This window comes from Pristis pectinata, chromosome 22 (assembly GCF_009764475.1).
Source record: "Pristis pectinata isolate sPriPec2 chromosome 22, sPriPec2.1.pri, whole genome shotgun sequence".
Classification (NCBI taxonomy): Eukaryota; Metazoa; Chordata; class Chondrichthyes; order Rhinopristiformes; family Pristidae; genus Pristis; species Pristis pectinata.
In genome coordinates this window covers 11,755,594-11,783,157 of record NC_067426.1, presented here as the reverse complement: position 1 = coordinate 11,783,157, position 27,564 = coordinate 11,755,594, and the positions used below count along the sequence as shown (strand labels likewise).

At 42.8% G+C, this 27,564-nt stretch overlaps 1 protein-coding gene across 3 annotated transcripts in view; it reads right to left on the bottom strand.

Annotated features, from left to right (window-relative positions):
* LOC127581755 (transcription factor HIVEP3-like) overlaps positions 1 to 27,564 on the bottom strand; it is a 414,925-nt gene that overhangs the window by 184,183 nt on the left and 203,178 nt on the right. For all 3 annotated transcript variants that reach the window (XM_052036442.1, XM_052036447.1, XM_052036443.1), the window contains exon 3: positions 11,788 to 11,874. The gene's annotated coding sequence lies outside the window, so the exon portion shown is untranslated. The remainder of the gene's footprint in view (positions 1 to 11,787; positions 11,875 to 27,564) is intronic.

The window sequence follows — 27,564 nt, the reverse complement described above, 5'->3', positions numbered from 1 at the left end:
GGTTTTTGGGGTATTTGTTTCATTCTTCTTCTAATATTGTAATGGGATCTTCAGTCAAACACAGACCAGCAGGGGGAGAAGGAGATCTCGGACATAGGTCAGAACCCCTTGTTCTCAGCCCTGCCACATATGTGGAAACCAGATAAAACAACTTGATTCTAGCTGCTAAATACATGATTCCCAGTGCATGCATGGCAACCTTAATGTATCAAAGTTTTCCACTCCAATCAGGATAATAGAATACTCACTAATCAATTGGAATAACAGAAGTTGCATCATCACCCAAGACATTGATCTTGTTCAGTGATCTAACTACTAAACTGTGGTTGCTGACATCGATCCAATTGCCTTGTTCTCACTGAGGATCGAGCAAAGGTGTCACTAAAATGACAATGGCACCATATTTTCTCCACTCTGACTTAGGTCTTACCTGGTCAAAGTGTGGGAACTCCTGACCTAAGACTATTGTGGAAGTACCATCACCTGGAAGATGATATTTGTTCAAAGAGGCAGTTCTGAAAAATGGTCTTCGACCTGAAATATTAACTCTGTTCCTCTTTCCTCAGATACTGCCTGACCTGCTGTGTGTTTCCAGAATTTTGTTTGTTTTTATTTCAGATTTGTTTTTTAAAATTTCGAGTGTACAGGCACCTTTTCAAGGGCAATGAGCAAAGCCATTGTTCAGTTCAGGAGCACAGTTGTTACAATGCAGGAAAACAGAGATGTGAGACTTTTAAGAACTTTAAAAAGAAATCCACTGATTTGTTATAGTCATAGAGTGATACTGCACGGAAACAGGCCCTTCAGCCCAACTTGTCCATGCTGACCAAGGTGCAAAACTAAGCTAGTCCCATTTGCCAGCATTTGGCCTATATCCTTCTAACCCTTTCCTATCTTTGTACCTGTCAAAGTGTCTTTTAAATGTTGTTATTGTACATGCCTCAACCACTTCTTCTGGCAGCTCATTCCATATACCCACCACCTTCTGTGTGAGAAGTTGCCCTCAGGACCCTTTTAAATCTTTCCCCTCCCACCTTAAACCTATGCCCTCTAGTTTTAGATTCCCTTTCCCTGGAAAATGACTGTGTGCGTTCAAAAATTTCACATGTTTCAAAATTATTATCACACATCCTGATATATCAATCCAACTACTTTATTCATGTTAGTATCAAGAGAAAATTTGAGATGGATAGCATGGAAAATGAGCCACACTCAAACCTGGGAGTGATGTCATTGAATTAGACAGAAAAAAAGAACTTAAGATTCATAACAAATTGGCTTTTGGCATCAATAACACCTGAGAATTCAGTGTTCCATCAGTAAGCTTGGAGAGAAAGACAAGTTTAGAAGCCCTCAGCCAATATTACCATTTTTTTTCATATAAAACAAATCTGGTAGGTTATTTGAAAGCAACAGCAGCAACTGTCATTTCTATAGCTCCTTTATATAAATCATCCCAAGCTGTTTCACAGGAGTAATATCAAATCAAACCTGACACTGAGCCAAACAAGCAGATATTAGGGTAGGTGGTCAAAAAGCAAGTTTTTAAGGGCTGTCCTAAGAGAGAAGGTAGAATGGTGGAAGGGTTCAGGGAGGAAATTGCACTGTCTGGCCTATGATGGACAGAAGCTTCAATACTGGAACAATTAGAATCATGGATAAGTGGGAGGTGGTGAAGTGAGGACTCAGCATGTTGTTGGGCAGGTGAAGATTAGAGTGATTACTGGGAGAGGTGAGGATATAGAGAGATTCCAAAACAAGGACTAAAACCCAAAGGCATTGCTGGTCAATGTTGACCAGCAAGTACAACACTGATGGGTGAATGGAACTTAAATAGAGTTAGGATATGGGCAGCACACTTTTGTAGAAGCTTAAAGTTTGCAGACAGTCAGGAGAGTGTAGGAAAGGATAAGCTGAGGGATCACAAGGACATAGATGAGAGGAAATCTGATCTCCACCCCCCCCCCCCCCCACTGACAAACCGGCAGCAAATTCTCCGACTGTACATCATGTAAGATGTTAACAAATGATTCCCATGGAGAGACAAGGGATTTTTGTACAAGCTCTTCTGACACTGTGTATTAAACATTTTAAACTTGATCTGTGAGGGCCATAAATCAAACAGACCTAATAAAATAGCTACAGAGAGATGAGGGAAAACCTCTCATCTCATCATCTTCCCCCTCAAATGTAGGTCCTCAACAGCCCCAGAGATGGTTGCATCTAACTAATGCTGGGATGACATTAGATACAAGGCAGCCTCAGAGAAATGGACCTGGCCAAGTTCTTACTAAGATGGAGAAAAACATGCAACCTTTGCCTCTGAGTAGCTGATACTAATATCAGCAGAATTAGAGATAGTCTGATAACAGGTTAATTCTGGGACTTCCCTCACTGCAAGAATGTAAGAGTGTGAGCAGATAATAAACCCCTCCGTTATTTTGTGCCATTCTGTTGGATCACAACAAATCTGTATCTTAACCTCATCCACCTTCTTTGATTGCGTATCACTTAAGATCCTCACTTAACATAAATCTATCAATTGCTATTTTGAAATTTGCAACTAACCCCCAACCACAAGATTTTGTTGGGTAAGAGAGTTCCAGGTTTCTTCTACCCCCCAGTATGATGACATTCTTCCTGATGCCCCTCTGAACACCCTGACTCTACTTTGAAGGTTACATCTCCCATGAGAGAAAATGGTTTCATCGAATTGCCCTATCAAAACCCTCCATCATCTCAAACACCTTGATTAGATCACCTCTTAATCTTCTATTGGCAAGGAAATTCTCACAGCTTAAATATTTTATCTCTGGTGTCATCTCTGGCTGTATCTGAACTGAGACAAAGGGAGGCACATAATGGCTGACTCTGCGGGGATAGAGGGTGAGGCAGACAGCTTGGTTCAACCACTAAATTCCTTGTCTGTAAGTCACCTAGACGCTACTCTCTGGCTCAGCTCACCTTTCCCTCCATGTTATCTTGCACTGTAGCTTTCTCCCTTCTCCCATCTCTCTTCATAACCAAAAGGCATCAAAAGAGCTCACGCAAATTACCAAAACTTTATCACCAGGAGCTTCATCCTGCAGAGCATGGGGATAAAGTAGAAGGTAATCAGAATGGAGTTATGTACAGTACTCTAACCACCAACAGGCAGCAGAGCACAGTGGCCATTCATATACATCCCAGCTCAAATATTTTCATGTTTTTAATAACAAGATTAAAAGTTTGTATTTCTATTGCACTTTTCACTTCATAAAATGTCCCAAGGAACTGTTACTGAACAAAATATGCTACAAAGAGACATGAGGACAGGTTACTAATGGCCAAGTCAAAGAAATGGGGTTTAAAGAGCAGCAGAGGGGTTCAGGGAATGGGGGGAATGAAGGTAAGATGGTTAAGGCGAAGCAATGAAAATTGGAGATGAGCAAGAAGTAAGTATTGGAGGAGCTCACTGATTTTGATGACATGCGGAGCAGAAGGAGTTGCAGAGATAGAGACAGGAAACGTTACTGTTTACCACAGTTCTCACCTTTATTCCTACAGCTATTCCTTTACCAAATTTAGATTATTTTGGAAGGTTTTTAAAAGCTCATACAAACCTACAAATTAGGAAAAGGAGTGGTCCATGGCCCCTCAAGCCTATTGTACCTTTTAATAAGATCATGGCTAATTTGATGGTAACCTCAACTTTGCCTGTGAAAAACCTTTCATGCCCTTGCTTAGCAAGAATCTATCTACTTTTGTCTTAAAAATATTCAAAGACTCGGCTTCCAGCACTCTTTGAGGAAGAGAGTTCCAAAGACTCACAACCCTCTGGGAGAAAAAAATTCACTCATACCTGTGTTAAATGGGCAATGCTCCTCAATCTAGAGTCCTTCAATAATTTATCTCTCAGTTCCAATGAACTCTTTTTCCTTTCTTATTTTAAAAGCTCATTGTGAATTATCTTGTACTTGATTGCTTCATGTGTAAACCCTAAGAGTGGAGCTTTTTCTCCTGTACAATCAGTTGTGTATTTTTTATCCTGGGCACCTCAAAGGCACAACCGTGAAAAGCAACCACGTTGCAAAGGAGATCTGAAAACAAATGCTTCAGTATTTTCAGAGGCCAGAATGTGTGATTAAGATATTTATTTATTAGTCACATGTACATTGAAACACACAGTGAAATGCATCTTTTTGTGTTACTGAGAATGTGCTGGGGGCAGCCCGCAAGTGTCGCCACTCTTCCGGCGCCAACATAGCATGCCCACAACTCCTAACCCGTACGTCTTTGGAATGTGGGAGGAAACCGGAGCACCCGGAGGAAACCCACGGAGACACGGGAAGAATGTACAAACTCCTTACAGGCAGTGGCAGGAATTGAACCCGGGTCGCTGGTGCTGTAATAGCGTTACACTAACCGCTACACTACCATGCCTCTTCCCTGCTTCTCTTACAGTTTCTCTTCCCTGATGTTATCAGAACATGCTGGCATGACAAGTTGAGAGTTTAACCATTCACTTTACCCAAATTCCATGTGGTATGGCACACAGCACCAAGCACCAGCTTTGACTCATTCCCACTCTCCAGTGTTGTGCAGATTATTTCCAATGGCTGGTCTCCTGGAACTCTGTTGCTCTGCAAGACCTTAACCAAGAGGCCTTTCTTTATGTGCAGGTCATGTTAGGGAGTGCCTTCCTACTGTCCTACCATGAGTGCTTTCTGTCCCTCTGGGTCAGAAGGTTGAAGATTCAAGACCTGCTCCAGAGACCTGATGCAATGGAACACTACACACCACCTCTTCCACTCCCATGGATTTACCTCTGATTGTGTCTTTTTTTTTGTACTCCGGTCTTGCTTTTGCATAGTCTTTCTTTTCTCTCTCTTCACTGTCTTGTATAATCTATGTGTAATTTAAGTATAATTTATATTCTGTGTGTTGTCTGTACCTTTGCGCCTGCGATGCTGCTGCAAGCAAGTTTTTCATTGTACCTGTACCCCACAGTACTTGTGCACATGACAATAAACTCAACTTAACTGGATTATGTAATTGAGTTCAGGAATCCCAGCACAACACCGAGGGAGTATTGCACTGTTGGAGAAGCTGTCTTTCAGATAAAATGATAAACCAAGGTTTCCTTCTCCAGAAGACGTTAAACATCCCAGGACATTATTCTGAAGAATTGGGGAGTTCACACAGTGTCCTGGCCAATACTTTTCCCTCAGCCAAGAGACCCTCAGATAGTCTGGTCAAAAATTCATTGGTGTTCGTGGACTTATGCTGTGCAAAAACTGGCTTCCATCTGTTACCAGGTTATAAACGTGGCCACTGCAATTAAAGTACTTTATTCGTTGCAAAGCAGTTTGGAATGTTCAGGTTATAGGAGGTGATATTTAAATACTAGTACTTCCTTTCATAATAAATCACAAATTATTATTCTCTCCTGACATCTAAATACACACACAAGGGAGATGAGCTACAGGACCTACAGACAACAACCCTAAGTGGGCAGCCTGGCTGTATTCTGATTATATGCAGTGAAGCTACAGGCATCTATCTGTCTCCATCCCACGAATGATGAAATGGCAACCATGATGTGGTGAGAACAGCCAAACTAGTGAGGTGAGCTTTCAAAACTAGCATCTTAAAGATGTCACTGTGATTTGATATCTTTTGGCAATTTCACCCAGAGTGAACAATGAACATCTGGTAAAGAAACGTTGGGTGATGGGGCGATTGTACTCGAGCAGAGGATTTTATGAGCATTGGCATTTACATCTGGAAAATCTTTCTTTGAATATAATTATGGCAGTAGCTAAGTCTTGAAGTCAGAAAATAAGTTCAAGAGAGTGAGGAGTGAGTAAGAGTAAGCAAGCACTGGGCGGGTGAGGGGTGAGTGAGTAGAGTGAGCTCAGAGTGAGTGAATGGGGAGTAACTCAGAATGTGGGTGAAGCGAGAGAGTAATAATTGAGTGTAAATGGGGAGTGACCACAAAGTGCGTGAACATAGAACATAGAATAGTACAGCACGAGTGACTGAGGAGTCTGAATGGAATAAAGAGGCAAAGCCCAGGGATTTTAACTTTAGTGAGAACGTTTTCAGTAACTCAATTTTTGACCAAAGTTTTGAAGCTGAATTTCTAGCTTCACCAATAATTAAACAAGAGTTTTCCTGGAACTCTGAAACACATTGTCCAAGTAAACAGCTTTCTGGCCTTTTCGCAATCCAGTAATTATACCTACATTTAAAAAATATAAGTATTAAAAACAGATGTTGTAAAACCTCTGTGGCTTTAGTTGGCTTGGGAGGACGCACATCAACAAATCCCAGAGTTGGCTAAAATCACTGAGATTTTAGCCATCTCTTTCTCCCCGTATTAGCTTGGAAATCAGGTTACACTTAAAATGACTGGCACTGGGTGCACACTTCGAGTCAAACAGCATGGAAACAGGCCCTTCGGCCCAACTGGTCCATGCTGACCAAGATGCCCATCTAAGCTAGTCCCACTTCCCTGCGTTTGGCCCATATCCCGCTAATCGTTTCCTATCCATGTACCTGTCCAAGTGTCTTTTAAATGTTGTTATTGTACCTGCGTCGACCACTTCCTCTGGCAGCTTGTTCCATATACGCACCACTCTCTGGGTGAAAATGTTGCCCCTCAGATTCCTATTAAATCCATCCCCTCTCACTCAAAACCTATGCCCTCTAGTTCTTGATTCCCCAACCCTGAGTTCATCAACCTCAACTCTGCCCCTCATGATTTTATACACCTTTATAAGTTCTTCAGCACAATCTCTCAGCCTGCCATGACCTTGCTCACAGACTTGCAGACCATCACAGACTTACAGACCACCACCGACTGCTATCCGGTGTACAACATGACCTTGCAAATGCTTCCCTGTTGGCACTTGCCAGCTAAACATAACCTGGAGTCAGTCAAAGATCAGTAGCATGCAGTAAATACATGATGGTTCTCTTCCATGGTGTTACTAATGGTAAAGCAGATTAGATACTGTTTTATAATGGTAGGTGTCAGCAACTTAATATCTCAGTGCTACCCTGGAAGATGACATTTTAATCTCCTGGCCTTTACTGTGAGCAAACTCCATGAGAGAAAAAAAGGTGTCTAAATTCTTCGTGAACATTTTTATTTATTAGTTATAGAAAAGTTGGAGCTGGGGAAAGAAAAGTCCTTTCACTGGGAGGGATTGGAGGTGGAGGATTTTTAAACTTTATTTATACAGCACGGTAACAGGCCCTCCAGCCCCAATGAGCCCACGCCACCCAATTACACCCATGTTGACCTACTAACCCGTACATCTTTGGAATGTGGGAGGAAGCCGGAGCACCCGGAGGAAACCCACACAGGGTAGCAGTGATGGAGCTGGCAATCTGCAGGTGAGAGTTTATCCAGGTTGGCGCTAACAAGCACTTGGCACCATTCAGAGCAGAGTAAAGGGGAATTCTCCTCGTGACCTGGTCAATAATAGAAAAGCTTAAAAAGCTGGAATTCTTCTCAAAGCAGATAACATCTTGAGGGGAAGGATTCAGTAAAATTTCCAAACTGTGGAAGGTTTTGAAAGAGCAAATAAGGAGAAACCATTTCCAAAAGGCAGGAGTGTGATGTTTTTTGCATGCATTCCAGAAGTCTAACCTCATACAGGACAATGCAGTCCACTTGATTGGCACCCCATCCACCACCTTAAACCTTCTTTCCCTCCAGCACCTGCACACAGTGCATATCATACACTGCACACAAAATACAGGGTGTGCTGGGGATACAGGGGTCTGAACATACTCCCCAGATTCCAGTGGTTAAACAAATCGGGTAGGATGAAGGTTTCCTGCAACAGTGGGGAAGCTCTAATTTGAGAAGTCCACCATCAGAGAGGCATCATGCTGATGAAATGGACATGCAGGTGATTGAGAAATTACCCACCAGTGCTGTGGCTGACTACTCATGAATTTCAGTGTCTGTCCTCCAAACTATTCTTAGTGCCAACATTATTGTCCTCCACCACACTCTGTATTTTTGCATACTTTTGTTTATTTTGTATATTTGTTGTATTTCTGGCTTCTACCCTCTTTCTTTCCAGTCCTGATGAAGGGTTTCGGCCTGACGTGTCAACTGTTCATTTCCCTCCATAGATGCTGCCTGACCTGCTGAGTTCCTCCAGCATTTTTTGTGTGTTGCTCTGTATTTTTGCATTTTTTAAAAAATATATATACAACAGAGAGCCAGTACAGACCCGACAGGCTGAATGGCTTCTTCTGTGCTATAGCCATTCTTTGATTCATCCATACTTACTCTTATGGGAGAATGATGATTTCACCTGTGTGACATTACTCAAGGGGATTACATAGGGGCAGGCACAGTAGTGTAGCGGTTAGCTTAACACTTTACAGCGCCAGTGACCCGGGTTCAAATCCGGCCACTGTCTGAAAGGAGTTTGTACGTTCTCCCCATGTCTGCGTGGGTTTCCTCCGGGTGCTCCGGTTTCCTCTCACGTTCCAAAGACGTAAGGGTTAGGAAGTTGTGGGCATGCTATGTTGGCGCCGGAAGCGTGGTGACACTTGCGGGCTGCCCCCAGAACACTACACAAAAAGATATATTTCACTGTGTGTTTCGATGTACATGTGACTAATAAAGGTATCTTATCTTATGTAGGGGCATTTTCCCTGAGCAACACCGATCAACACATAAAAGGTGATAGATTCACGCTTTTACCAAAAAAAAGTAAGCAGGATTCTCACCCCACAAACTGTTTTAGTGTAAAGCATTACTTCACAACACACAAAATGCATTACCAGGGAAACATCCCACAGTGTACAAATTGTCTTATCCAAGGATGATGTTGTGTATGTGAAAGGGGTCACTCTCTCCATAGAGTAGGAAGGAAGATTTATATTTATATAGTGCCTTTCACAATCTCGGGATATCAACTGAGTACTTTGGAAATGTAATCACTGTGAAACACGTGAAGAATACAATCATGGAATCCAAAGCTTCAGCATTATGTATTCTGAGCCTGCAGAATGTACAGTCTATACTCTATCTGAAGCTCTCCCTCATCTCTCGTTACTGCCCATCTGGCCAGCCTCACGTTGTCCGACCCTGCTGGCCGACAGTACATCAGACTCTGGTCTATTGAGGTTGTGGAATACAGCAATAGCCACTGCACCAAGGCAGAACTCAAGACTGGCTCATCACAACAATGGCTTTATTAACAAACTGCCAAGGATGCATATTAAGAAAATGGGCACACTATGCCAGCAGATTGCCAATGCCCCTACTTCATGGGTTCATGGTGAGATCATAATTATCAGATCACAGTCCCATTATTTTTCATTTAATAAAAACACTTTCTATCTTTAATATTCCTTCAAATTGAGATCAAATTTAATTCAATTACTGCTTTAACTGAGCACAGCCCCAGCAGCTGAAATGTACAAGGCTCACAGCTACCCAAGTTCTCTCCTTTACTGTTGATTACGTGCAAGAAATAGTTGTGTGAATGGATGTAAGATAGCAAAGTTTTAGCAACCAATTCTTGTTGACGCTTTGCAACAGTTGTTTCCACAGAGGACTTGGGCTGCCAGCTCGAGATAAATATATTCCTAATGGCTTCATTACATGACCACTGCCTCCAAGTATGCCAGCCTGCCATTGGTCACTCAAAACACCCATCCAATCAGTGGCCCCAACTTCCCAGGCCAATCAGAAAATGAGAACATATTTTATCACTTAATTGGATGATTCACAACTGTCAACCAAATAACCATTATTTCACACAATTATAAGAAATAAATTTTCTTAGAGAAACAAAGGACTGCAGATGCCAGAATATAGATGAAATACACGATGATGCTGGAGGAACTCAGCAGGCCAGGTAGCATCTGTGGAGAACAGTCCTGACCCAAAACATTGACCGCCTGCTTTTCTCCACGGATGCTGCCTGGCTTGCTGAGTTCCTCCAGCATCACTGTGTTTTTCAAATAAATTTTCTTAATACCCCTGTTTCTTTTCCATGACATTGCTTGCGGTGGTGTTCCAGAGATTAAACTTCAGTTCTCAGATGATGGCGACTCTAAGTGGGTCTATTTCCCCAACCCATAGGATTGCTTCAGGCTGGATGTGGGTGACAGAGAAACAGAGGGGTGCATGCTCTTTTCCCTGGAGTAGTGCTTTAGGGAAATAAGGTGAAGGTGAATAGGACAGGGGATTGCTCTACTGGGAGCTGGCCTGGACCCAAGGGGCTGAAGGGCCTCCTTCTCCCTCTGAAGTACATCCTTGAGCACTCTCAAGTCTGTATGGCTACCCCGAACTAAGGCAGAAGCAACCTGAACAACTCCTTAAGCATTTCTTTCTTATTTCATTCATTTGATCAATAATGCAAGTTCTTGAACATTCTGGCAACAGCAGTTCAAGTACTTCTGATTTGTTAATATAAAAGACGTGTTAAAAGATTACACAAGACAATATATGACTAGGTGGCACTTGGAGGGTTCTTGCTGCTGTGGAATTTTATTTCGTAATATAGCAGATTTGTAGATTATTTCACTCCAGGAAAAGTAATCAACCACAATGTCAGTTCTCTATCTGTCAAACAGAATGGGAGAGAGAGAGAGAAAACTCATATACCCAGCAAGCTTATCAGCACTTTCATGATCATGAAAAGTATGAATCCTCTTCCTCTGTACTAGGCAGAGGCATTTAACATGTGCCTGAATCACAGTACAGTAAGTGTTCTCATTAAAGATTTCTCAGTGTCAGTTTTGATTATAATTCTGCTCACTTCCACAAAACCCAGTGCCTTGCTCACCCATTTCTGCAGTATGCCTGCAGTCTACAGTGAGCAACTGTAACTTGAATGTTACAAACTTCTGAAATGAGAGGGAATTGAAATACTCATTAATCACATTTTCTTTCAAAGTTACATTGAACTGTGACAATATCAAAGAGCTTTTTCTTTCTTATTACATGGGAGGAGAATATTTGGCCATTGGGTTCAGCTCCTAGAAGAACAATCCCCAAAGTCCTATTCCCCCTGTCCTTATTTTCCTGCAACTTATTCTCTCTCTCTTTGCCTGCACAGATGCTGCTTACCCCCACTAAGAGGTAATTTTCAGTAGCCAATTATCCCACCATCACATCTTTCAGATGGGAGGCAATCAAAGCAACCAAAGCAACCAAAGGGAACCAGAGGGAGAAAGTGCAAACTGCACAGAGACAGCTCCAGAGTCGCTGGATTAAGGCACTAACTGCCGGCACCATTACATACAACAGTCTCAATCATCCACAGCTAATCAGGATTACCCTTTGATGGAGTAGTTTATCAGCTACAACTTCACTCCCAACTCCAGCAGGTGAACTTCCATGAAATGGGTGACAACAAAATACCCAGAACTCCCCAGTTAAATCAACAATCCCAATATTACAAAGTGCACTCCCAATTCCAATGCTCCTCAGTTACTTCAACAATATTCCCAGATGTACCAACAATGCAGTGCTCCCCTGTTGCAATAGCGATCCCAATATTGCTAGATGTGGCAAAAATCTTGCCTGACCCAGTTACACTGACAGTCCTAGGACTCACCAGTTCGAACAGAGGACTGTGGTGGTTTGTATATCAAAGGAAAACTCAAGAGTAAAAAACCAACTGGCAATTTTTGACCAAAGATTATTTGATTCACCAGGTTCCAATGCAGAAGCACAACATATCAAAGAGGTACCTCCAAGGCTGACATTCCACAACAGCAACAAGAGTCAATAAAATTCCCACCAAAGTAGAATTTATTTACCTTTTGGTTTATCCTGTAATTAGCACAGATTTATTCCCTTTTTCCTTGCATGGGTTTCTTAACACTCATTCAGATTTCTTGCTTTAGCTGCGGATACAAAAACAAACAATATAATTAAGTGTTTGACAGTTGTCAGTTCTGGAATAAAATATCCCAACCTTTCTACTTGCAGCAAGATCACGAATGTTCTCAGTACTCTTATTTCTAATTCTGCTCCCAATTATGAATAACTGAATTGGTCAGAACACATCGTCTGTAACAAATACCACTTTTTTTTGTTCTTCTCTCCACTATTTCAATCGATTTGTTGCAAATCTGACCAGAATTAACTTCACCTTATTACTGTGTCTCAACCTTCTTCTCCTTATTGCTTCTGCATTCCTGCTGATCTCCCTACATAGTGGGCTGAGAGTATGGTCAGGGGCTGCAGCCAAGAATGATCCACTCCCAGGTCTTCTGTACTGTTGCGCTCCACCAATCACAGGCAGCCCCAATACTCCACAAATTTCCAGCTTCGGGCACTGAGCTGGCAACTCCAAATGGGATTTCAACATGTTAATAACACCAACTTGGCCAAAGGTATTCAAGGATTATGGACCAAAAACAATCTGGAGTTAGGCCACAGATCAGTCATAATCTCAATGAATTGATAAAACAGGCTAAATGGTCATCTCCTGATGTTCCTGAACTGCATTTATGGAGCACGTCTAAGGTAGTAAGATATCCCGAGGTTTCAAGGAAGTTTCCTCAAACACTACTTGATTCTGGGCCACACTTAAAATAGGGGGCCTTTTAAAAGAGGAGAGGTTGAAAGGGGAAGAAAACAAAATGATAAACAGAATTTTCATAGGGTATTGGTATTGGTTCATTATCGTCACTTGTACCGAGGGACAGTGAAAAACTTGTCTTGCGTACCGATCATACAGGTCAATTCATTACACAGTGCATTGAGGTAGTACAGGTAAAAACAATAACAGTACAGAGTAAAGTGTCTCAGCTACAGAGAAAATGCAGTGCAGGTAGACAATAAGGTGCAAGGTCACAAGGTGTATCGTGAGGTCAGAGTCCATCTCATTGTATAAGGGAACCGTTCAATAGTCTTATCACAGTGGGGTAGAAGCTGTCCTTAAGTCTGGTGGTACGTGCCTTCAGGCTCCTGTATCTTCTACCCAATGGAAGAGGAGAGAAGAGAGAATGACCCGGGTGGGTGGGGTCTTTGATTATGCTGGCTGCTTCACCAAGGCAGCGAGAGGCAAAGACAATGTCCAAGGAGGGGAAGCCGGTTTCTGTGACGTGCTGGGCTGTGTCCACAACTCCCTGCAGTTTCTTGTGGTCCCAGGCAGAGCAGTTGCTGTACCAAGCCGTGATGCATCCACATAGGATGCTTTCTATGGTGCATTGATAAACGTTGGTGTGTGTCAAAGGGGACATACCGAATACCAAATACTGAATTCAAACTTAAGTTCCATCCCTCCCCACAATAGAGACATGACTCTGATTGTGTCTTTTTTTGCACTAAGGGCTTATCTTTTTTTCCTCTTGGTTCACGATCTTGTATAATTTATGTTTAATTTACATACTGTGTGTTGTCTGTACCTACGTGCCTGTGATGCTGCTGCAAGCAAGTTTTTCACTGTACCTGTACCTCACCGTACTTGTGCACGTGACAATAAATTCAACTTGACTTGACTTGGGTCAGGCCACCTTTGATTGATTAACTTTATGCAGAAGATAATTCAAGATATTTATGATATTAAATGGTAGGTTAAGCATGATGGGTCTTTGTGGTGTAGGATCCATAGATCTCAGGACAGCGAGTTACCAGCCATACACACTGGTATCTCCAGGCTTGTGCATCTGCACACTCATCACTAGTTCCAATGCACTGAGTTGAAAATAATCTCAGGATGAACCAGCACTGGTGTATGGCGTGCTTGCCTTTATTAGTTGAGGCATTCAGTTCAAGAGTCGGGAAGTTACATTGCAGCTTTACAAAACTCTAGTATAGTCGTCTCTGGAGTATTACATTCAATTCTGGTTGCCCCATTATAGGAAGGATGTGGAGGCTTTGGAGAGGGTGCAGAAGAGGTTTACCAGGATGCTGCCCGGATTAGTGGACATGTACTGTGAGGAGAGGTTGGACAAACTAGGGTTGTTTACTCTGGAGTGGTGGAGGCTGAGGGGAGACCTGATAGAAGTTTATAAGATTATGAGAGGCATAGACAGACAGCCAGTATATTTTCCCCAAGGTCAAAATGTCTAATACAAGAGATCATGCATTTAAGATGGGGGGGGGGGGAGTTCAAAGGAGATGTGAGGGGCAAGGTTTTTTTTCACATAGAAAGTTGTGGGTGCCTGGAATGAGCTGCCAGGGATGGTAGTGGAGGTAAATATGATAGAGGCATTTATGAGGCTCATGAATGTGCAGAGAATGGAACAATATGGACATTGTGTAGGCAAAAGGGATTAGTTTAGTTTGGCATTTAATGACTAGTTTAATTAGATCAGCACAACATTGTGGGCCAAAGGGCCTGTTCCTGTGCTGTACTGTTCTATGTTCACCGTGATGGAAGCAAACTGAGTACTTCAGATTGCCTGGGAACTATCAGTAGACTTCAAAAGATGTTGGGCCAAGGAAACTGCCCTGATGAACACTGGCACTGTTGACATGGAGCTGGGAAGATTGACTTCCAATAACCACAATCATCATCCTTTGTGTGAGATATGACTTTAACAGACCAGCCAGTCTGTCACCAGGGAGGAACCAATTTGAAAATGAATTGAAAATAAGGGAAGACATGGAGGGGAAAGATGGCCATGGGAGGAAAGGTCATTTCATTCATGGAGCAGATGTCAGTACCAGAGCTTGGTGATAGGCTGACACTCATCAAATGATCCATTGTCACCAGTCCATGGTACCACATGCTCGACAATGCCTCCCAATATTTCTGGCTTTCACACTGATCAAAGGATGCTTATCTATTCCGCAACAATGACGGTCTTCGAAACATTATCTGGTGGAGGTGGTGGGTGAGGTTAGAAAAAAAGCCCTTGTTCGATATTTTTCTGCTTCTCTCGTTCTCAGTTAGGAAACACAACTGGTTCTGGGTTTCACAGAGACAAGAGAAAGAGAAATAAATAACTCGCCTATTCAGCCGACAATCTGTCTAATATGTCAAACAGTGGAAGTGAGAAACCAAAAATGGCATTTCACGACGCCCATTCACCTCCCTGTCCCTGCGGCCCACGCAAGTCAGAATCAGTAGGCGGCAATCTAAATTTAGCCTCTTTGTGCAATATTTAGCCTTTATCACAATGACAAAGAAAACCCCAGGATGTGGTTTAGTGTAGGAAGTGGACGCTCTCACTGTTGACGTCACAGTCCCAGCTAGAAGCAAGTGTGTGTGGTAACTGCTCACAATTTGTTAAGACTTAAGGATGCTTGATGCCAATAAAACCTTGTTAGATAAAGTCTTTAACGCCAATCGGTGCTTCACAGAAATGTCACCAGGAACAAAATGGCACATGGTCAAGCAGAGGTATCTGTGCGAGTGACCAAAAGTGTTTGGTTATAAGTAGTGATAGAAAGGGGAAGGTAAAAAGGAAGAGGTTTAGGGAGTTCCACAGCTTAAGGCCATGAGTGCTGATGGCACGGCCACCAAAGATACACATAATTGCAGATAGGCAAGAGGCCAGAATTGCAGGAGCACAAAGGTGTTGCAGGAGGGTGTGGGGTTCAAGGACAGGCAGAGGGTTTAGGGAATAGGACAAAGTTACGGACTGATTTGAACTCAAGCATGAGAATATTAAAATGGAGGAACCGCATTTGCTTAACAAGCAGAGAGAACTCAGAATGATAGGTCACATCTGAATGAGGAACACTATGCAGCTCACTTGATGCTCTTATGCAGAAAGCCTTAACAGCACCTACAATGCTGAATCCAATTGTATATAGCAGCAAAAAACATGCACACACTTAACTCCCTTTTGCTAGATGCTGACAGACCCACCCCATCTACATCCAGTTTTCCCTCTTTCTTCCTGTATTTTCAGCACTTCAGTGAATTTTCCTTCTTTTTTTTCAGCATATTATTGTTGATCTTCCACTGCTCATAATGAATAGATGGAAAATCTAATTATCGTTACATTTTCATTCACAAACTTTTTCCATGCAAAGCTAAAAGATTACTTTCCATATGTCTCTGTGTCTGGTTTGGTCTTCAACAACCTTATTTTTGATGGAAAATAACTTCTGTGTCATCCTTGCAGAAACTGCCTACTCTCCTCTGAAACTAACTTGATCAAGAAACAGCTTAACCACAATTCAAATCACACACATTGTGCCCAACAAGCTGAAATTAAAGAATCAAAACAAGAACTCTGCATCAATAAATTACAATTTTTTTACATGAGTTATTGTAACGCTTCAAGAACTTGAGGAAGACTTCTATCAAAATACAATGTACAATCTGAATGCTGTTCCACCTGGCTTCTGTCAACTGGTCTGGACTGTATTTACTCCTCAAACAAGACAAAAAAAGATTCTCTGGTCATTATCGGCTGTAGGACCTCGCTGTGTTGAAATCAATGCCACATTGTAATGTTGATCATATTTAAAAATTGTTCATTATGAAATATGAAGCACAAACTAGGCTTGCATAGAAGATTAAAAGATCATCTAATTTGGATAATTAGGTCAAGTAAATAAAGTGATTGGGTACGTGGCAAGAAATTATAACCCACAACAGGGAGGGAGTCCAAATTAAAAGAGGTGTTATCTTAAAATTAGAGTCGACAGTGATATCAGGAAGCACTGGTGGACCCAAAGAGTGGTGGAAACCAAGAACTCCCTTTCCCAGCAACTCCCCACCCACAAAAATAAACCTCTTGAAGGTGGAGGGGTGGGTTCATTGAAAAGTTCAAGACTGACATTGTAGATTTCTGTTAAGCAAGAGGATTAAGCCTAACTCAGCCAAGGTGCCCAGCTTCTCCCCTTATGTCCAGTCACCCTGAATTGTACTTCAAACTGAGATCCACAACTGTTTACAGTCTATACCAAATACTTAAGTAGCAGAATCATCTCCAGCAGCACCCATCTCAGCTAATATCAATTTAGCCAGAGGGTAGTGAATTTATGGAATTCTTTGCCACATACAGCAGTGGATGCCTGATCATTGGAGGTGTTTAAGGAGGAGATAGGTAGGTATCTAATTAGTCAAGGTATCAAGGGATATGGGGATAAGGCCGGAAATTGGGGCTAGAAAGGAATAGTGTTTTTTTCCTTTAGCTCATGGAGCAGACTTTTCTCCCCCATTTCTCATTTCTTTTTTCTTTTCCTTTTCCCCTTTCTTTTCTTTGGAGCAGACTCGATGGGCCCAATGGCCTACTTCTGCTGCCTTGTCTTGCTATCTTGTGAATTGGGCTTACTCCATATTCCTATGCAAAAATCAATCCTGCTTACATCCTGTTACTTTGACTTTACCCTGACCTGTTCCTTATGAAGAGAATGATGAGCTGTTACTTAACTGAAGGAGGGAAGTGGGTGGACGAACAAGGAACAGAAAGGTCTCCTTCTGTTTCTCTGTTTAATCAGACTTAAACTACAACTGTAATGGCTATAGACTAAAAATTGGGAGATGTGGTTAACCTAAAGTCCAACGTTGGCCAGCATGAATACAATGGGCTCAATGGCCTCTCTGCACTGTAGAGGTCTATTTTTGAACTGTAGTCAATGTCACGATGCAGGAAATACTGGAGCCAAACTCCAGTATAATTGTGACAATTTACCAAAATTCTCTGGACTCTGGGCAGGTCCTGGCAGATTGGAAGACAGCAAATCTCACGTCACTGTTTAAAAAAGGATATAGGCAAAAGGCAGGTAACTATAGGCCAGTTAGCTTAACATCTGTAGTCGGGAAAATGCTTGAAGCTATCATTAGCGAAGAAATAGCAAGACATCTGGATAGAAGTGGTTCCATCACGCAGATGCAGCATAGACTCAGGAAGGGCAGGTTCTCTTTGACAAACTTACTGGAGTTCTTTGAGGATATAATGAGCGCAGTGGATAGAGGGGAACAGGTGGATGTTGTATACTTGGATTTCCAGAAGGTGTTTGATAAGGTGCCGCAGAAAAGACTTATCTGTAAGATAAGGATGCATAGAGTTGGGGGTAATGTATTTGCATGTATAGAGGATTGGTTAACCAATAGAAGGCAGAGAGTTGGGATAAATGGGTGATTCTCTGGCTGGCAATCAGTAGTGAGTGGGGTGCCACAGGAGTTGGTGCGGGGCCCGCAACTGTTCATGATATACATTAACGATTTGGAAGAGGGGACTGAGTGTAGCGTATCTAAGTTTGCTGATGACATTAAATTGAGTGGAAAAGCAAATTGTGCAGAGGATGTGGAGAGTCTGCAGAGAGATATGGATAGGTTAAGCGAGTGGGCAAGGGTCTGGCAGATGGAGTACAATGTTGGTAAATGTGAGATCATCCGCTTTGTAAGGGAAAATGGAAGATCAGATTATTATTTAAATGGTGAAAGACTGCAGCATGCTGTTGTGCAGAGGGACTTGGGAGTACTTGTGCATGAAGCGCAAAAGGTTGGTTTGCAGGTGCAACAGGTTATCAAGAAGGTAAAAGGAATGTTGGCCTTCATAACTTGAGGGATTGACTTTAGTAGCAGGGAGGATATGCTGCAACTGTTCAGGGTACTGGTGAGGCCGCACCTGGAGTACTGCGTGCAGTTCTGGCCTCCTTACTTGAGGAAGGATAAACTGGCTTTGAAGGCGATGCAGAAGAGGTTCACCAGATTGATTCCGGAGATGAAGGGGTTAGCCTGTGAGGAGAGATTGAGTCGCCTGGGGCTATACTCGCTGGAATTCAGAAGAATGAGAGGGATTTTATAGAAACATATAAAATTATGAAAGGGATAAGATAGAGGCAGGAAGGTTGTTTCCACTGGTAGGTGAGACTAGAACTAGGGGACATGGCCTCAAGATTCGTGGAGTAGATTTAGGACAGAGATGAGGAGAAACTGCTTTTCCCACAGAGTAGTGAATCTGTGGAATTCTCTGCTCAGGGAAGCAGTAGAGGCTACCTCATTACATATATTTAAGACACAGTTAGATAGATTTTTGCACAGTAGGGGAATTAGGGGTTATGGGGTGAAGGCAGGTAGGTGGATCTGAGTCCACGGCCAGATCAGCCATGATCTTATTGAATGGCGGAGCAGGCTCGACAGGCCAGATGGCCTACTCCTGCTCCTATTTCTTATGTTCTTAAACTTCACACAGCAGGGACCAAAATCAGCAATGAGAGTTTAGTGCTAATGACATCCGAGTGTCAGATGAGGCTTAAGATCTTGGCTCATCCTCCGAGAGGCCTTCCCACTGCCAAGTTGTCGCAGGCCGACTCATGCATGAAGGATGGTCACTTCAGCAAGTTAGAAGAGGCTGCAAACACCCACTAACGCAAGGTTGGTATTTTCAGGAGAACAAAGGAAAGCACAAATTAAAAATGTCACCATGTCACTAAGAAGCACAGTGCAATACGAGGATAAGAAGTATTCTGTGGCTGACTTATCCTTTCATTGCTGCACATTACACACCTAAGCAATTTGTTCACTACTGACCTCCCAGGTTGGAAAATTATTGTCTGAGATGAGCCTGAATCAGTGCTCCCAAATGGTAAACAAATTTGATGGTGGTTGATTGGGAAATAAAGCTGACAAATTTGGAGAGAGTGATGCACAATTAAGGCAAGACAGCAACATCCGTCATACTCAGGACTGGCTATCCGTCAGAATACTGAGAAATGACAAGGTGCGAAACACAAGCAGCTTGTAGTGGGTAAAATCTAGCAGCTTACATCAGTGTCACACATGCTGCTACTCAAACCTGTTTGAACTGCAAGTAGAACAACGAAGCGTCAGCTCTCTTACACACCACACAGGAAGTTCACAGGGCATTAATTAAACTTGACTTGCACACAGATTGCACTGAGGCTGAAGGCAAAAGATGAAAAATATAGGAAACATCACATCAAGGCACAAGAACAATTACTGGAGAGTCAGGCTAAGGCGTACTGCCGATTTTAGAGATGATTGCTGCTGCATCTTTGCAATATTCTCTTACAGGCTACTGCGAAGATCTGAGCATAAAATCTAGACTGCCACTCAAGCGCAGTGCTGAGTGAGTTCTGCACTGTTGGAGGCGCCTTCTTTGCAAAAAGGTGCTAAACCAAGGCCATGTCATAGAGTCATACTGCATGGAAGCAGCCCTTCAACACATTGAGTCTGTACTGACCATCAACCACCCATTTACACTAATTCTGCAGTTGTCTCATGTCATCACATGCCCAATAACCTCCCTTCCCCCCAACCATCCCGCAGATTCTACCACTCACCTACACACTCGAGGCAACGTACAGCAACCCATTAACCTCCAAACCCATGTCTTTGGAGAGGAAACTGGAGCACCCAAAGGAAACCCACGCAGTCACAGGGAGAACGTGCAAACTCTACACAGATCAGGATTGAACCTGGCTCGCTGCGGCTGTGAGACAGCAGCACTATCAGCTGCATCACTCTGTCACCTGAGATACAAGCCAGCAATCTCATGGGACTATTTGAAGAAAGATGGGACAGAGGTCACTTGTGTTCTGGCCTCTACCCATCTCTCAACCAGCATTTCAAACAGATGACCTGAACATTTATTCCATTGCTCTTAGTGGGAGCTTGCTGTGTATAACCTTGCTGCCACACCTCCTGCTTTTCAACGGTGATTGCGCTTCAAAAGTACTTCACTGGCATTGGGAGGATATGTAAAGTGCTAAGTAAATGCAAGTCTTTCTTTAATGCAGTGATAATAGGGAGGGGTTAATTGTTTGAGAAACCGCATTACTGACTGATAAGGATTCAGCTTGTCCAATAGGGTGAGAACGTTTTATGTTCTCTGTCAACACACTAGAACACTGCATCCGATTTGGTGACAATCATGAATACGGAATCAGAAGTGGCACTGAAATAACCAGCAACAAACAATCTGCTGGACAAACTCAGCAGGCTGAGTAGCATCTGGGTGTCAGAACTCCCCTCCAGATTCTGCTTGTCCTGCACTGAGTTCAAGAGTCGGGAAGTTATGTTGCAGCTTTATAGAACCCTGGTATGGCCACATTGGGAGTATTGCATTCAATTCTGGACGCCCTATTATAGGAAGAATGTGGAGGCTTTGAAGAGGGTGCAGAAGATGTTTACCAAGATGCTGCCTGGATTAAAAGCATTTGCTATAAAGAGAGGTTGGACAAAATTGGGTTGTTTTCACTGGAGCGGTGGAGGCTGAGGGGAGGCATGGTAGAAGTTTATAAGATTACGAGAGGCATAGATAGAGCAGACAACTGCTACCTTTATTCCAGGGTTGAAAAACCTAATACTAGAGGTCATGCATTTAAGGTGACAGGCAGTAAGTTCAAAGGAGATGTGCAGAGCAAGTTTTTCTACACAGAGTTGTGGGTGCTTGGAATGTACTGCCAGAGGTGGTAGTGGAGACAAATACAATAAAGGCATTTAAGAGGCTCTTAGATTGGCACATGAATGTGCAAAGAATGGAGGAATATGGACATTGTGTAGGCAAAAGGGATTAGTTTAGTTAGGAATTTAATTACTAGTTTAATTAGTTTGGTACAACATTATGGGCCAAAGGCCTTGTTCCTGTGCTGTACTGTTGAAATTTTGTTGCTGCAGATTTCAGCATCTGCAGTCTCTTATCCCTCTATTGAAATAACCATTTCTGTCTCAGAGGGTAGAATGTTTCCCCTTGATCAACATTTACTTAGGAGAAGCTGGGAACCAATTGTAAATGAGTCGTGGGCTGTATGGAATAAACGTATGGTGTACAAACTTCCCATTATGAGGGAATCCTTTCCAAAAAGTGGCATTTTCTCAGAGTTTAAAATTGTCACATAAATCCAGAGATATAATGCAAATACTTGCATCATCTCAGGAACTCCCTACAAAATCTGCCCATCTCAGGAATTTACTGGCATTAGCCATTTTATTGCACAACTGCCAAAGCTAGAAATAAGACAACCATTTAACTGCTGCAAACCTTATTCAACATCACTCACCCAAAAACTACACTTCACATTTTTCTGGGTCAAAATCATGAAAGCTGTTTTATGGTTATTGGAAGAAAATGAGCTCCACTGAAGGATTGAAGCAAAGATCAAAGCAAGACTGAGGGGGCTACAAAAGAACCTATGTTGGATGCTAATCCAGCAGTCAAGTTTCAAACTCAACACTGTTAGAAACACAAAGGCCACAAGTGCATGGCAGCACCATCACCTGCAGGATCCCCTCTGAATCACACACCAACCTGACTTTGAAATATATTGGCGTTCCTTCAACACTGCTGGGACCAAATCCTACAACTCCCCAACCAACAGCACCATGGGGGAACCTTCACAAGAAGGACTGCAGCAGTTCATAAAGGTGGATGAACATCTCTTTGTCAAGGGCATTTGAGGTGGGTATGAAACACTGGCCTTGCCAGCATCAACCACATCCTGTCAATGACTAATTTTTTTTAAAAACGTGATATGGGTAAACAACAGTTTGGCGCACACTTGTCTAAAACTGTGTTTGGAACTCAGTAAAGGTGTCAAACTGTTATTATATACTGTTACATTGACTTTCAGTGGAATTTCACACAGATGCATTGATTAAGTGAAGAGGCAAAGTTGTGACAAATGAAAAGCAAGAAGCAGAAGAGACTTGGAGAAAACTGATCATCGACCTCAGGTCCATTTCTCAGCACCATCTCCGTTTCACAATTCCCTTAATGTCTAGATATCTATAACTTTCTGTTCAGAACAAACACAGCAACTGAACCTCCACAGCCCTTGAGGGTTGAGAATTCCGAAGATTCAAGCTCTTCAAATGAAGAAATTTCTCCTCATCTCTGGAGCATACTCCTTATTCTGAAGCTGAGCCTCGACTCCTCAACCAGAGGGAACACCTTCCTAGAATCTAGCCCATCAAACCCTTTTAAGAATTTTGTATGTTTCTCTGAGATCTAAACTCTAGAAATTACTGTTCTAGTCTACGCAATCTTTCCTCATGTGGCAAGCCTACCAACGCTGGAACCAGTTTAAAGAACCTTCTCTGCACTCCCTCAAAGCTAAATGCATCCCTTAGTGTAGCGGTTAGCGTAACGCTTTACAGCACCAGCGACCCGGGTTCAACTCCTGCCGCTGTCTGTAAGGAGTTTGTACGTTCTCCCCATGTCTGCGTGGGTTTCCTCCGGGTGCTCCGGTTTCCTCCCACATTCCAAAGATGTACGGGTTAGGAAATTGTGGGCATGCTATGTTGGCGCTGGAAGCGTGGTGACACTTGCGGGCTGCCCCCAGAATACTCTACGCAAAAGATGTATTTCGCTGTGTGTTTCGATGTACATGTGACTAATAAAGATATTTTACCTTACCTTCTTAGCCAAGGAGACCGAAACTGTGCACGGTACTCCAAATGCAGAAACATAAATGCATCAAGATTTCTTTACGATTGTATTCCAATCTTATTGTAATAAAAGTTAACATACCACCTGACCTCTTAATCTTTGCTGCACCTGCATGTTGGCCTTTAGTGACTTGTGTACAAGCAAACTGAAGTCAGTTTGAACATCAACACTGAAGTCTATCACCAAGTAACAAATACAGGTGACCCCACATTACAGCCATTGGGATTACGTAAACTTGCTCTTACAGAATTCACTAATCACTATCCAAAGAGTTGAGATATAGAATAAAATTCGCTCTCACAAAATTTTTGTGGAGAATAAAGTAAATACATAAACACAATTTTTTTATTTTGAACCTGCGTTTTTTGACACATGTTTAGATGATATGGTTTGGTGTGGCAGAAAATCACAATGCAGATTGTCTTCTTGGGACACAACCCCTCCCCACTGCCAAGCAGGGGTCGCCTGTACTTTGCTTTCCTATATGCACCAAAGTGGGTGACCTCACATTTTTCCACAAGATAGCATTTTTACATCCTCCCCTGTACTCAGAATCCCACGCAGTTTGGTATCGTCATCACACTTGGAAAGAGGACATTTAGTTCCCTCAGCCAAGTTGTTGGTGCAGATGGTGAACAGCTGGTGCCCGAGTTCTGATACCTGTGGTTACCCCACTAGTCACAGCCTGCCAACCTGAAAACAATCTGCTTATTCCTATTACATAGAACAGTACAGCACAGAACAGGCCCTTCAGCCCACAATGTTGTGCCGACATAGCTAATCCCTTCTATCTGCAGAAATCCCATATCCCTCCATTTTTCTCTCATTCATGTGCCCATCCAAGCCCATCTTAAAAGCCCACATTCTTTGCCTTTTATCTAATTCTCGATCCCTTTAACTTTATTTCCTCCTACTCCACGTGCTCTAAACTTGTTGACCAACCTGCTGTGCGGGACCTTATCAAATGCCTTCTGACAACTGCTTCCCCTTTATCTGTCCTGTTCAAAGAACTCCAGCAGATTAGTCAAACATGACTTTTCTTTCATAAATTCTGCTCAATGCTCGATCCTGTTATTCTTTACAAGGTGTTCTGTTATTACATATAGATTCCAGCATTTCCTCTACCACTGACATTAGCTTGGTAGTTCTCCACTTTCTCTTTGCCTCCTTTCTTAAGAAGTAGGGTCACATTTGCTCGCCTCTCAACCACCGGAACAATTCCAGAATTCACAGAACTATGGTGTAATTCCACAGGACCATATTTCTCCCCGATCACCTTTATCATGGGCCATCTGACATTTTAATAAAAACCATAGAAACCATAGAAAAACTACAGCACAGAAAACAGGCCATTCAGCCCTTCTAGTCTGTGCCGAAACATTATTCAGCTAGTCCCATTTACCTGCCCCCAGCCCAATAGAAACCGTAGAAAAACTACAGCACAGAAAACAGAATTTCTCAAACAAAAATGCATCTTGGAAGGAAACGGCCAAATGAATATCTATCTTCTGTCGACGGTACCGTTCGTTCCCATGCACAGCAGATTCAGTCGTGTTCTCACCCAGTCCCATTTGTTGCATGACATGCACGTTAGCAGATGGTAACTTCCCAATGCCAGCATACAGGAAGGAATGAGATCATATATTTAGTGAAGGTTAAACCATACCTGGAGCAATGGAATGTTTATTTGAAATTAAAGCCTGGAAAACTATTCTCATGAAAATAGAAGTAATTTCTCTACATTCGTGAGTAAATAGAATAGTAAACTGAACATTGGTTGGATCCACAGCATGTCAACAAATGACGTGGAAAGCAATGGTTTCGCTTCCATATTTCCTTTGGTCATCTGTGAGAGAGGCAGTCAAATGCAGAAGCATTAACATCTGCACGCTCACTCACACAGACAGACACACTTTTTTACTACGTTAAAACTCACAAGGTTAGCCATAGCGTTAACGTTTGTCTGGTCTTGACACAGAAAAGATTGCGAGTTGTAGCTAACATACATCTTCACATACATACAACATAAAGGCATCTTACTGAACTTCTGAGCATTTTCCAGCAATTTGGTTTAGTTATGCACGGTGACAAATCACTATCTGAACACTATTTTGGGGTGTACCATCAACCTACCCAGTCATTTCTCACCCACCAAGTCACAAGGAAGTCAGATAGAGCCACTATGGAAAGCATCATGGCTAAGGATGGCTACCTAGCTTGTTTGAGTGCTAGTATAGCCAAGGACTGAAGTTTCAGGCCCCGCTCCAGGACTTGAGCACACAACCTCTGGTAACACTGTGGCACCATGCAGAGCAAGTGCTGCCTTTCAGCTGGAACATTAAACTGAAGACCCTCCCTCCTGAAGCAGAAGTGCAGTAGTCCAGGTATCTTGACCAACATTCCTCCTTCCGCCAGTACTGCCAAAACAGACCAACTTGTCACATCTGCACTCTGTGTAAGATTCAACGAATGTAGGTAACATTTTCTGTACTGTTTCCGCCTGTAGTAGAACTGGCTATTTCTGCCAACCATCCATTTGTAACAACAAACAATCTGCTGGAAGAACTCAGCGGGTCAGGCAGCATCTGTGGGAAGAAAGGAATTGTCGACATTTTGGGTCAAAACCCTGCATCAGGACTGAGAGTGGAGAGCCGAGATGGCCGGTATGAGGAGGAGAAGGAGAGTGGCGAGAAAGGATTCTGAGGTGACTGGTGGACTGAGGAGGGGTGGAACGTGACAGGCAGGTGGTGCCAGGTAGGGGAGGGGAGCAGGGGTGGAGTTGGAGGGCAGTGGCAGGTGAATGATAGATGGAGGCAGACAGAGAGAGAGGAAAAAGGGGTAAAAAGCAGATGGCGCAAGGTGGGGGAAGGGGAGGGTGAAGGTAGGACGCAGCTGCTGGAGGGAGATCTGCAGGAACACAAAGCGCTACCAGAGCTAGAAGATTCCAAGAAGGAGGTGAGAATGGAAACCATTAGGGGAGAGGTGAATGGCAGTTGGAACCAGATTGGGGGCGGGGGGGAGGGAGAGGGGAGAACCTGCATGTGAAGAGGGTGGATGGAACCAGGAGGGGGAGGGGACGACAATGGGTGAAGGGGGGCTGAGGGGTGTGTGGGAGAGGGGACAAAAATGTGAGGAGGATCAGAAGTGGGGGTGGGGAAATGAGGAGGGAAAAAATGGTTAGCTAGAATTGGAAGACTCACTATTGATGCCATTGGGTTGTAGACCACCCAGGCAGAACAAAAGGCGTTGTTCCTCCATCTCAGCAGATTGTTTGTTGCTTCTGATTCCAGCATCTACAGTCTCTCGTGTTAACCATCCAGTTGTGCCCAGTTTTTCTCTCTCCATTAGTACAGACTGACCCACTGGGCATGTCTCACTGCCCAGCTTTCACCACAGCTAAAGAAGTACAGCCACCATCTAACTGCCTCATTAACCCATCTGTCCCAGACTCAGCCCATTACAGATACCCCCTTTATCACCATCCCTCCAACCATCTTCTCTGCAACTTAATACTACATTTAAAAAAAAATCTTTCCCAGTCTTCATGAAGGGCTTTCACCTGAAATATTAGCTCTGTTCCTCTTTCCACAGATGTAACCTGACCTGCTGTTTCCAGCATTTTCTGTTTTCGTTTCATAGATGTTTTTCTTTGCGATATCTCCTATTTGCTGTGTGCAAATTGGCAGCAGCATTGTCTTAAAATAACAAGCGTCACTGCAATAACTAATCCGCTGAAGACTTGAAAGATGCCAGTACTTGACCATCTCAGTGTTCACAAGCTCCCCTTGCATTGGGGAATGGGAAACAAAGGGCAATCTCGCACAGTCTGCTGAGCTTAAGTGGAGTGGTACCTAGATTTTATCAATGACTCTATTTATAACTAGCACCGAGAAGCATTAAATTATGATATATTCAACCATATCAATGGGTATCCATAATGTACCTATAAACATATACAGTATATACACTCATATATCCCGAAACATATCTGCACCCATACACTATATAAACTATACATTGATTAAAACACACATATATTAAAGTGTATAGTCTAACAGGTGCCTACATTGCCATGAAATCTTGTGTTTCCCTCTAATGGTATTGGTATTGGTTTATTATTGTCACTTGTACCGAGGTACAGTGAAAAACTTGTCTTGCATACCGATCGTACAGGTCAATTCATTACACAGTGCAATTACACAGTACAGAGTGCATTGAGGTAGTACAGGTAAAAGCAACAGTACAAAGTAAAGTGTCACAGCTACA